This window comes from Austrofundulus limnaeus, unplaced genomic scaffold, assembly GCF_001266775.1.
Source record: "Austrofundulus limnaeus strain Quisiro unplaced genomic scaffold, Austrofundulus_limnaeus-1.0 Scaffold1, whole genome shotgun sequence".
Lineage (NCBI taxonomy): Eukaryota > Metazoa > Chordata > Actinopteri > Cyprinodontiformes > Rivulidae > Austrofundulus > Austrofundulus limnaeus.
The window spans coordinates 2,657,541-2,669,714 of record NW_013952403.1 but is presented as its reverse complement, the minus strand read 5'-3'; the positions used below and the strand labels follow the sequence as shown (position 1 = coordinate 2,669,714).

The 12,174-nt window shown below is 41.0% G+C and overlaps 1 long non-coding RNA gene across 1 annotated transcript; it reads left to right on the top strand.

Moving 5' to 3' along the window:
- Positions 1-2,149: 2,149 nt before the first annotated feature.
- On the top strand, positions 2,150-8,080 carry LOC106515140 (uncharacterized). The gene is made up of 2 exons (XR_001309965.1): positions 2,150-2,622; positions 7,933-8,080. It is a non-coding gene; the product is annotated as an uncharacterized LOC106515140 (long non-coding RNA).
- Positions 8,081-12,174: the final 4,094 nt, after the last annotated feature.

Genomic DNA, 12,174 nt, shown 5'->3' with positions numbered 1-12,174 from the left:
ATACAGACACGTCGGTAGGTTTCCTCGAAACAATGCTTATCACCCACCAACTTTTYTGTTTTAAAAGATTATTTTATTATAAGAAATGCAAATATTATAGCTTTATGGTCAAGCTTTGAGTGCTAAATATGATGTGGAAGAAAAATATTCTAAATGATTACAAATATCAGCACTCACTTATGTTTAAATATAAGTCATCAGAATAAACAGCCAATCAGAATATTCTGATCTGATTCGTTTGGATCTGAATCAGTTTGTAATCTAAATGAGAGAGGTGGTTTATGCCGAGTGATGATCTAAACAGCGTGCATGTAAACACTTATTCTGATCACACTGGTTGTTGAAAACTGATGTAGCTCCGCCTGCTAGATGCTAAAATGTCAGGGAAGCAAAATTCTGTTAGAGCTCAAAATAATCAAACTCCTTGTTAGTCGAAAGTGTAGGAACATTGTTTGTTTATTTTAATATTTGTTTATGTTCATCATGGAAGTAGAACAATCTGATTTTTTTAGGGGAAGTACTTTTGTTCTGAATAAAAGCCTGGTGCATGTAAACGCTCGTCATGATCAGATTAATTAATTAATTTTGTGCCCATGATTACTCAATCCAATCAAAGAATTTGGTGCATGTAAACATACAGTATGTCTGATTTGCTCCTTATTTAAGATTGTTACAGGAAGACAACTTTGGAGAGTCTAAAAGGGGCGAACGTGAGGCCCTGACCCCCAGAGAGACGCCGTCATTTGGCCTCAGCCCATGGCTCCCACTCGCCCCTCTTCTCACGCTGCACCTGTCGAACACCAAAAGACCCCCCTGCCAAGGCCCCTTTCACCACCTAGAATATACGTCTCCTCTCACGCATCCAAGTCGGGCTAATTACCCCTGGCCTCAAACTGTCCTCCAAATGCCACGGCGCGATGGGTATGTTTAGCTGCTGCTCCTTTCTTTAGCGCTCGTCCCCTCCTCCTGGCGGATTTCCGCTCCTCGACAAACAGGCTGACCGTGCAGGGGCATTTACCTCCAGAGTCACGGGGAGCTCCCTTTAACCTGGAGATTAAGCACCGCTGTCTACACGCAACCATGAATAATGAAGCTATCACTGCAGACAGGCAGGCAACAGCAGCGTGAGTTATATTCAGCAGGAATCCCACAGGCTGCTCCGCACACGTGCCAGATGTGGCCGTACAGTTGCAGCTCTACTGTAGAGCTTAAATCATAATGCAGAGGACTCATTTACCACTCTTTTTTAGTTGTTTTATATAAAGACATTTAACCTAGCTTTCCTGATCCATTATAATAGTTTACACCTTGATTTATAAAGGATGACGGTGCCAAAAGGTGTGATGAGTCATTAACAAACAACTGTGATGTATTCTATAAAGCAAACATTATGAAAACTCAACTAATGTGCTTATTTTAACACCTGAGCTGCATTTTTAGAACTATGCAAGTCAGTAAAGGCCACATCCACAACTTCAATCTGCTAACTGGCAGCAGAAATTAATTTGACAAGTTTTTTTTTTTACTTTGCATGTTTGACGCTGTGGATTATCATAAATAACCGCTGTTAAAAGTTTATTATATGTTCTGTATATCTTGTGAAAAGCCGGACAGCAGATGTTCAGGCAGCCTGTTCAACATCTGCCCATCAGCACATCTGTTTGAGAAATGCAGCTTGAGTTTTATTTGAAGATAAGAATCATTTTATTGAAGTTACAGTTCTTTTAAGGGATCTTCTAAGAAATGATGTGATTCGACTGTCAGTAAAGTTAAATTCATTGTTCGTCTTCAAAAACAGCAAGAATGTTGTAAAGAAAATAAGGATATAAAGAAACCAAAGAGATCATTATATTTATTTTTTATATATAGTGCAGTGCAAAAGGTTTAAACCATCACTTATTTCTTGGTCTTTGCTGCAAGCAGTCATATGTTCTGTTATTTTTTGGAACGATTTTATTCTCTGTCCAGTTCATCTAAAACATGACAACATGCAAAAGTAAGGGAAGTGGGCAGCTTGAGGGCAAAAAAGAAAACTGAAGACTAAAAAAAAACATCTACAGCAGATAAAGTTCACCTAAAAGTCATGTTTTTTAAGAAATAGTGGAAAAATAAAACAGCAAAGACGAGTTTTTTCTTTAGTTGTCTGTAATTCACCTAATGGTTCAAACTGTTCTTTTTGCGCGTTGTTGTTTTTCCATAGCTTTTATTGAATAAATGATAAATCTTCATGACAAGCTGTTTTAAAAGCTACTTTGGTCAGTTTTTTTATAATGTGTAGCTTCAACAATACATCTTTATGTGCACAGATGATTATTAATTAGATTAACAAAATGAATGCAAACTTAAACAGTCAATAAAGAAAAATATAATAAAAACATGACCGACTACAGGAACATCTATTTCCTCTAAAGCCATGAAGGAAAGACTTTTGCACAGTATATTTCCTCATAGATTGGTTTTTCTTATATGTTTCTAGGTTTCTTTATTTTAGATGTGTAGGAAAACACTCCGTGTCGTGTCTTGTAAGCACTGGCAGCACCTGACGTCAGGTTGGATAATGACAGGCACCACGTGACTGCTGCGCTCTGTCTGGACTCAGCAGGGTCTGTCAGAGCTTCCCCGGTGAGGATGACACACACACACACACACACACACACACACACACACACNACACACACACACACACACACACACACACACACACACACACACACACACACACACACACGAGCGCGCGCCGGGCGGATAAAAATAGCTGCCATCCGACTGATAAGGAGATGTTTAGACACGAGCAACTTGTTAAACTTCGCTCGTGTCGCTTTTTAAACTGTCATCTTTTCTGTAGTTGTTTTTGTTTTGATCATCCTCCCCGTTTATGGAACCAAAAATGCGCAAAAACGCACCGGATGGCATCGCGCGGTAGTCAGTCTTCACTCCTCCTGCACATGCAAGCCTAAAGATGATTTTTTTTTCTTTTCTGTTGCATTTGCGCATTTTAAGAGCAACAGCGACTAATGTCTTAAATCCACGCAGCAAGTCTTCTCGCCTCTGCCACGCGCTGCGTCACCGCGGCTCAGACGGGGGGCAAAACTATGGCACCATATCTGAACTTGCATGGATGAGAGTGACGGCATCAAAGCAGCAGGCGACTCACTCTGCCTCGCGTGCGTCTGTCTGTCGCGCCTGTGTGACATTCTCCTGCATCCCTCAGAGGGCATCACTTTGTGGAGCCGATGCGAGAGGCATCCTCCTAAAACCAAATGTAAATAAAAAAAGAAAAAGAAAAGAAGAAAAAGAAGAAGACACCGGTCCTGGACATCCTAGACAGCTCGTCCTGCGACATATTTCACTTTGGACCCGCTGATGTCACTTCCTGCCTGGGTGAGCCAGTGCAAACGAGCCCGGGGATGCGGAGGGGTGTTCGGAGACGCGAGGCGAGGGAGAGCTCGTGCCAAGTTCACAAGGTCACGTCGGAGCGCAATATTCCACGTGCAGGCGAGGAGCGCGCTTCCTCTGTAAAATGACAGSTATCATCTCATCTGGCTCATTCCGGAGAGGTTCTTTACTTTTCCATAAACAGTCACATCCACATCCTCCTACCCCCCCATGTGATGCGCTGGCGAGGTTCATTTCCTGGTGCGCTGTATACGCATTTACGGCCACATTATGCAACATCACTGCACTCTGCGCATACATCACAGCTGGTGGGCAATAATAATAAAGAACAAACTGAATTTAAGACAATTAAAAAAACTTTTTTTCATTTCTTAAAGCTTTGTTCAAGTCAAATAAAAACCAGGTCAAAAACATCTGATTTTATTTGATCTTCATTTTGGCCTCAGTTTCCATTTAAGATTTAAAGCCAAGTCTGCTTTAAGGCTATCTTCTGACATGTATTCAAGATTTGTTTTAAACAGGCTCATAACAGAGATATATTTTATTCTGGGTGCCAGGAGGGGAGTGATCAGTCACAAGTGCAAAAACTGACGCAAAATGCAAGGGCCCAAGAGAGATATCTCCTTTCCTCGTCTATTCCTCTTTACCTTTGAACCCAGGCCCAGCGGTCCATCTCTGATCTACAGAACGTCTCCTCTTACCCCCTCATCCTCTCCTATGTAGGCCCCGGAGATGGATGACCATCAGCGTGCCAGTGCTTCACAATTCTTCAATTTCCTGCCCAGGAAGAAGACTTTAGGAGGTTGATCAAAGTTCAGAGGAACAGTGTGGTGCCTTAGCGCCGCAAAGCAAGCCACCAGCCCGAGGATTCGAGCGCTTTGGTCTGGAACWTTCTAGAAACTCTGGTCCTCTGTATGTCAACAAAACAACCCCTGCTGCTTCTGCCCCGACTGAGACACCAGGAGCGCGGGGAGGACTTAGACACCCAGCAACCTCCCCGAGTGTTATATTTCAAAGAATTTCAAGGGTGGATATTCTGGCTGGAGATTTCTTTCAGTCACAAAAGACCATTATTTGGATTAGCTGTAGCATCTGTTCCTTAAATCTTATAAAGTGCACTAAAAACAGTTATTGCCACACTTCAGCTGTACAACAAAACCCTTTTAAATCATTAAAAACAAACTGTAACGTGTTAAAGTCACACAAACACTTTTTTTCTTACTATAATTTAAAAAAAAACGTGTTACGAATAAAAATAATGAAGATGTGTTTGACTTTGTTGTCTGAATTTGTTGTGTTTACACGCCACGGTGATTTGGAGGAACAGGATTATTCACATTGTATCAGTGTGACTAAAGAGGGCAGATATCCAGTATGTGAGCGCGCACAGAGGCCGTGCACAACAACTCTGTGTGGCATCTAGTATTTCTGATAGGACGACACTCTCATGTGGCTTTGTCATCTGTACACTATTGGCTGGATGGAGGCGAGGACGGCGGCAGGCAGGAGGAAGCAGGCAGTGCAGCCTAGTGGTGGAAGAGGGGTGTGTGTGTGTGGAGGAGAGGGGTGTGCGCCATGACTCACTGAAAATACACATCGTCTCACTAATAGACACACATGGATATGGCGCATACAATTGAGCCCACATACACTGATATTCATTTATCTCCTTGAAACACGCGCTCTCCAACCTCTAACCCATTATTTGATCAAACATCCTAAACACCCAATAGTGTTACGGGTTTAAAATAACATAAATCCCTGCAGCCCACCCACATATTGAGGCTTTCTAATGGGGGTTTGTTGTGTCAGCCCACCCTCCAAGTCTCTTTCAGCCCTGTGAACTCCTATCTTCGCAGCTCACCTGCCACTACGTCTGCACTTAAATGGTCAAAATTTCAAAATCAGGATCAAAATGATCAGAATTTGCCTCCAGCCCCTCCTCCAGATGTGATGCAGCAGAGACTGGGAGGAGCAGGAAGAAGGGGAGGACCTTACAGAGTTGTGAGGGCGGAGTCAGTTGTCAATTTTGGTGAAAAAATAAATAAATAAAAGAGGACCACAGTGTAGATCAGCTTCACCAGAGGCCCAGCAGCCAAAGCCCATTTTGCCTTGAAGGGGATTAATAATGAATTAAGGCGCTCCCCCACCCCCCACCCCCACTTCTAAAACGATATTCATGCATGCTAATGCATCCATTATTTATAGTGTGCATGGAGGCTGGCTAGTCATGGCCACATGCAAGTGGGAGGGATGTGAAGATGAAATGACGAGGTGGGGGTCTGCCCCCCTCCCGCGTGAAGCTCTCGGGCTCTGGAAGCAACATCCGCCCATTGTGGCTGGGCTGGAGCTGGAGCTGGATGGGGATGGAAATGGGTGTGGGTTTTGGAAACATAGGGGGGAGGTGGGGGATGCCAGACAGGCAGCTCGCGCACAGAGAGAGGGCCGCCAAGTGTTGTGGGGGGAGGGGTGGATTAAACAAATAAATACATGATAAGAAATAATCATGCCAGAGAGGATGGGTGCGATGGAGACAAAGAGGCTAAGAGGGATGAAAGCGGGGGGTGTTAGTTAAGTCAGACAGGATTTACTGTCTGAACTGACCCGTTCTTGACCAAAAACCCAGATGCAAGACAACTTTGTTGGATGTTCTTTTGGTTTAACCGACGCATTCGACGGCTCAAACTGATAATATTCATTTGTTTTTAATCAAATCCAACTTAATTCATCACAAAGTTTTTCCAGTTTTAATCCCACGCCCAGCAGATGATACAAGTTTTGCTGATTTAATAAAGTTTCACAAAAGGTTGATGCAATATAAGCGAAAAACGAAAGGTGAGATTGTGAAATACGGTGCGAAACCAAGGAAGAGAAACAAAAGGCTGAGCGTGCACAGCATGTCAGATATGCGGCGATGCTGCGCAGACAGGAGCGAGGTGAGCAGAGTGATAAGATAAAGCAAAAAGCACAAGGCAGATGAGCTTTCTACCCCACTGATCCCGCGTATTAGCATAGATACAGAGTCACAGGCATGGCAGGGAACTGGTGTTCAGGAGGTGACATCAAGACCACGGACTCATCTCCATAGATATCACCGGGGCCATGCAGGTAAATCGTACATCACGCTTATCTAAGCTGCGTCTGGAGTGCATTACATTATGCTAACAAGCTGCCACCCTAAACTTCAGTAATCCTTGTCGGTGATTAATTCTTAATACCGTTTCGCCTGTCCCCAAAATGAGACTGTAAAGAGCTGCTTAATTTTTTTTTCTGCCACAGTGATTGCTGAGAGTAGAAAAGTTGCTCAGTGGCTTCTTGAATGGGAAAAGTATAGTAACTTTAAAATTATTGGACTGATGTAGGGTGCATCAATTGCAGTTTTCTAGCCGATCACTGATCTTTCAAAAGTCTGACCTGCCAATTCCAATTTTGACTTACACTGATCTGACTTTGTCTTATATGAATTGCAAATTATGATCTTTTGCTCTTTTTCTTTAATTGCAAACTCAAATGGACTACATGCCTGCTCCGTTTGTTGTTGGTAACATGTTCAGATGAGGTTTGGTGGGTGGGTCTGTCAGTGGTTGATTTTAGGACCTTTGCAGATGTACATAAGATCGGTGGATAATGTCGGCTTCGGCTGATCAAAATTAAAGAATTTGGGGCCGATAGATTGATTATTGGTGCACCTTTATGTTGATGCATTTAGCATTGCTTCCTGCTTTCTGTTATAGATCAAGAGGTTATCAATCTCATCTGTGTCCACCGCTTTCAAAAAGTGGTCAAAATAAAAATATTTATGTGGCAGAAATCTTCCAATAAAAATAAAATTTTACAAGATAAATGAAAAAAGGCAATCATAAATGAGCCGTATGTTTCTGAAACAATGTAGGTAAAGACCAGACATCTATTAAAGGCTTACATGCAACATGTTTTCTCAACAAGTAGCACCAGAGGCGAGACCTCCCAGAAGGGACAATCAGCATTGTGCAAACATTGCAACCTTTGTTCCCCCAACAAACACAAGGTGAGGCACTTAGTAGCGAAACCTCAACCCCACAAAAATCCATAAACGTTGGAATGATGTCAAAACAACAGTATGAGGTTTGACGGTTTTAATTTTCCACTGCTCAAAGTGAAATTGGCTCCCGCAACATTTCCTGCACCCCTGGGGATTTTTTATAACAAATACAACAGCAGTTTAATTATACATGTGGGCACCGTCATAAAAGCAGAACCATTAACCAGCATCTTGTTAAAACAGAGRACCTGCCTTGAAAGTGCAAGAGTCGTGTTTTTTTTTTTTAATTGTTTCACTCGGTGTCCAACTGTCATGGCAGATTGGCACCAATTAGTCAAAATATGCAGGAATGAACGGGGCAGCAAATACATGGCAGGCTCAGTCTGAATAAACAAACTAATGACCGCTGGCCACTAAAAGTAACTTTGATCGCCGATGCACCATTTATGATAAAAGCAAACTATTCAAATAATCCAACTACAGAGACTTTTGCTGACTTTTTCTTCATTATTCAGCTGCAAGGACGCAAGACGCAAACTGGCTTCTGATGTTTCCGACCCAGCTCCGCACGTCCGAAAAAGAAAGCTTCAGAGACTCCAAATAAGAGTGAACTTCCAACCTTTTGCTGAAAAAATAAAAAAAATGCTTTGGTTAAATTTCAAAGGCTTCCTGGTTTTACTTTACTGGCCAAACATCCCCCAGCTGTACACAAAGTGGCCACTCTGAGTGAGACCCCGTGAAGGTGTAGGGTGATCAGACACCCCTTGACGTAACCAAACATCCCAGTTAAAAGCAATTTGAACTGAGGGGATGCCATTGATGTTACTGCTTGCTTAAAGCAGGTCAGTCTTTACTCGTGGCACGTGTGATATTATAGAATGTAATCTCATATTTGTGAGCTGCAATTCAAGTCTTTTGGGTTATAAAACAAAACATGCACTTCTGCGGGCTGTCCCATCAAGAATTATTCACTCTTATGTTAAAGAAAATCTATAAACTCTTTTGAAGCAGGAATTTGTGGAATCTTTATGAACAAATAACATTTCATCTTGATTGATGGRTTTATGACTCGTCTGAGCAGGTTAAAGAGGATTACTGCCTGTTTAAAACAACTTTAATCTCAAATATTTAATTGAGGTTGATGCAAATAAATCCTGTTTTATAAACCTTTACAGTGAAATAATACAACAGCCCTGTTGGATATGCCCCAGGCTGTAACAGAAGTGCTACAACTAGCTGCCGCTGCTACTATTTGTTTTCCCAAACAACCAATAAATTCTATGTAAATGAGAGTAAAATGCAAAATTGATGGTGATGTAAAAGTTTGTAAAATAGTGTTTGCTTAAACTGCTGATTTTCTTTAGAATAGCATTGTTTTAGAACAGCACCAATTCATTTTGCTCTCAGTTAGCCTAGCCACGTTAGCTTGTTAGTAGTCAGATTTAAATAATTTCTTCAAACTGAGGCCCACTTTACACAATGCTGTTTTTAAGTGAAATCAGAACAGTTCTGTTGTGWTTCAACCATTTGTCTACAGGAAAACACAATTTATCTGAAAGTGCAATGTTCGCACGTGCACATTATGGTTGCCAGTCTTTGGTCAGTACGTTTCGGTGTACCGAGAGATGCTCACGAGACAAAAACTCACCTTTTTTTTAAACACCAAAAGGTATGATATTTGTGACACCTCAGAGTTGCTCCCACATTAATTGTGAGTTGTTCTCATCTTATAAACTTCCACACCTTCATTTTTGCCAACATTTTTTATTCACTCGAACAAGATTGAGCAGTTACTATGTTAATGAGTGTTTTAAATCTCAGAAAGTACTTTGTGATTTAAATCTTAGGCGCTTTTATTGTGATGCCAATAAAATTTGTATAATTTGTGAGCTTTTTTTTATTATTAAAAAGTTATGTTTGTCCTGTCAGCATATGTCAGGGACTCACATTTTTCTGAATCTTTTTAAATTTATAATTAGATCCAACATTCAGCAGCAGCCGAACCTTATCATTGGTCTAAATGAATGTTAGTTTGTTTGATGTTCTGGATGTAACTGTTCTTACGCTCACGTCTGAAGTGTTGTAAAACAAAAATCACAGCACCAGATGTTGATGGTGTAGAAACTGCAGCAGGTTCAACTTTGTTTGCTGCCTCATCAAAACAGAGATTATTATTGCAGCCAGAGTTGTAAAGTAACTAAGTACAAATACTTTGTTACTGTACTTAAGTATAATTTTTGGGTATCTGTACTTTACTTGAGTAATTATTTTTCAGCCTACTTTTTACTTCTACTTCTTACATTTTCACACAATTATCTGTACTTTCTACTCCTTACATTTTTTAAAAAGGCAAGAAGTATAAAGTCGTTATTTAATTTCATTTTTGCTTGTTTTCATTCCAGCTTGTTATTGTAATAAATAAATACTATCCGTATAAATAGAGCCTCCTAGATAGAGTTGATTTAATTTTGGTTGAATGAGAAGTATAAATATATAAAACTCTGATACTGTATTAGTTTGTACACAAACAAATCGTTACACTCCAGCAGGACATAATCATTAAAATAAAAGGACTGTACTTAAAAAGTATTTGKRTTTCATGAATTATATTATTGCATTTGGCCGCAGCCCTCAGATAGATTTTTATTTTGGGGGAAAGGTTTGGTCACCCTTGATATATAAACTGAAACAGCTAGTGCATCCTAAATTTAACATAAATTAATTATTTTAATACAACAGTCATTTCTACAGTTTTTTGGGAGGTCACCTCCTAATAAATGTCATTATATAAAATCTAACTGCTCATTTTAAATCAATACTTTTACTTTTAATACTTAAGTACAAAATATAACAGATACTTTAAGACTTTTACTCAAGTACTATTCCTAAAGGAGACTTTAACTTTTACCAAAGTAATTTTTTGGTAAGCTACTTTACTTTTACTCAAGTATTACTTTGTGGTACTTTATACAATACTGATTGTAGCATTACTGTGTGAAAGTGCAACGTTTTTTACAATCAACATCAGAAAATCTTTTAACGTTTCCAGGTGATTGTTCACGTGAAAGTTGGGCCTGAGGCCATTCAAGGAGCAGATAGCACATTAATTGTTTATATCTCCTTTGAATAAGCCTCATTCAAAGATTAAAACAATCACCTGTAGCGCAAATCAGCAAAGAAATGACCCTCAAAATCTATTATTTTTTTATTTTGCGTCTATTGTTTGAAAAGCTGCCTTTAAAAGAATTGTTTAAAAGACAAGAGCTCTCTGCCTTGGAATGAGCTAACTTCATTATCATAGCAACTGGCAGTGCTTTTTAACATGTCAATGGTGCTTGTCCCGCATGCATAATTTTGCTGTGTTATTGTGGTGGTCTCTGTGTTTCSTAAATGACAAAAAGCCAAACCTCAGGCATGGGGGCTATTGTCATTGGTGCATCAATCTGGATCAAGGCCATTAGAGGATATTTGCACTTCCTCCGYGGCTCCTGGCTCTTTTTGACATGCAACAGAAGGAACAGGCTTCACCCACCAGCGCAGGGGCCAATTGAGGTGTAGATTGACCAGAGGGACAGTGAAGAAGGGCGACCAGCAGGGCAGAACTCCTGTCAAAACCAGTGATGGACACCCATGCAGCAGCTGCTGGTTGGCCTATACGGTTTCTGAGCTCCTGTGGCACGAGGAGGCAGGGGCCCTGGTTTCATTCTTTTGTCTCAGAGGAGGTTGGAGGGTGTATCAGAATGTCAGCAGCTCTTAACTCTAGCACACTTCTGGTGTCAACTACCTACTTTGCACAACTGCTCCTTGCTTGTTCTGACATGTATCAACAGGGATAAAAAGCTATTCAGCGGTAACTTTATTTTGTATGTAGTGTAAATAGACACTTCTCATTTTTGTGTCATCAAGCACATAAACAGTCCTTCACGACATTTGCAAAATCTGAATTGAGAAAAGGTGATCTAGGTTTATAAATAAATCCCTTTCTCAGAAGTGAAATGTGGTTAAGATCAAGTATTTTCAGGATTAAGTTTATGTGTACTTGTAAAGGTGCGTGTGCGTCCAAGTGGGAGAATGGTGAAAGCCCAGCCATACTTTTTACACTACAAAAACAGCTCTAATATTTCTATCAAATAAAACCAATTCCTTTGCAATACATAAACACTTAAGCTGTCAATCCACATCTCCTCACATGTAACTTATACCGCCCGCCGCTGCGTGCACAGCCTCTCTGAGCTGTGTTGGAATGCTGACAGCACCGAGATATGAATCTTGATTTGATTAGGAGTCGGAGTTAGGGTCTGAGCACTGGAGCCAATATCGGTTCAGGCGGGTGGGCAAGGCCACTGTTGCAAAAGGAGGTGAGGTGTAGAGGAAGGGGCAAAGGGTGATGGTGAGGTGGGGCGGGGGTGCGGGGGGGAGGCTGGAGGTTACCTGCGGCCCTGTCTCCAACTGGGAGTAATTTGGAACAGACTGCTCCCAATGTGTTCATTAGGTTATGATTGGGCTGAACACAGGTGGGGAGGGCCTGCCCGGCCCGATGCTGAATAGTCCTGATTGTGCCCAGCATAAAACGCCATCTGTTTCAATGAGGCAGAGCAGGAGAAGCAGGAGGAAGAAGGAGGCTGCTGCCAGTGAAAAGTCGTGTTTTATGATTTGTGGACACTTTTGCATACTAACAAGGCAAAATCTGAAGGAATAAATGTACTTTATGGCAATATAGTCTTCATTCAACAAGCAGATTAAAAAAAATGTTTATT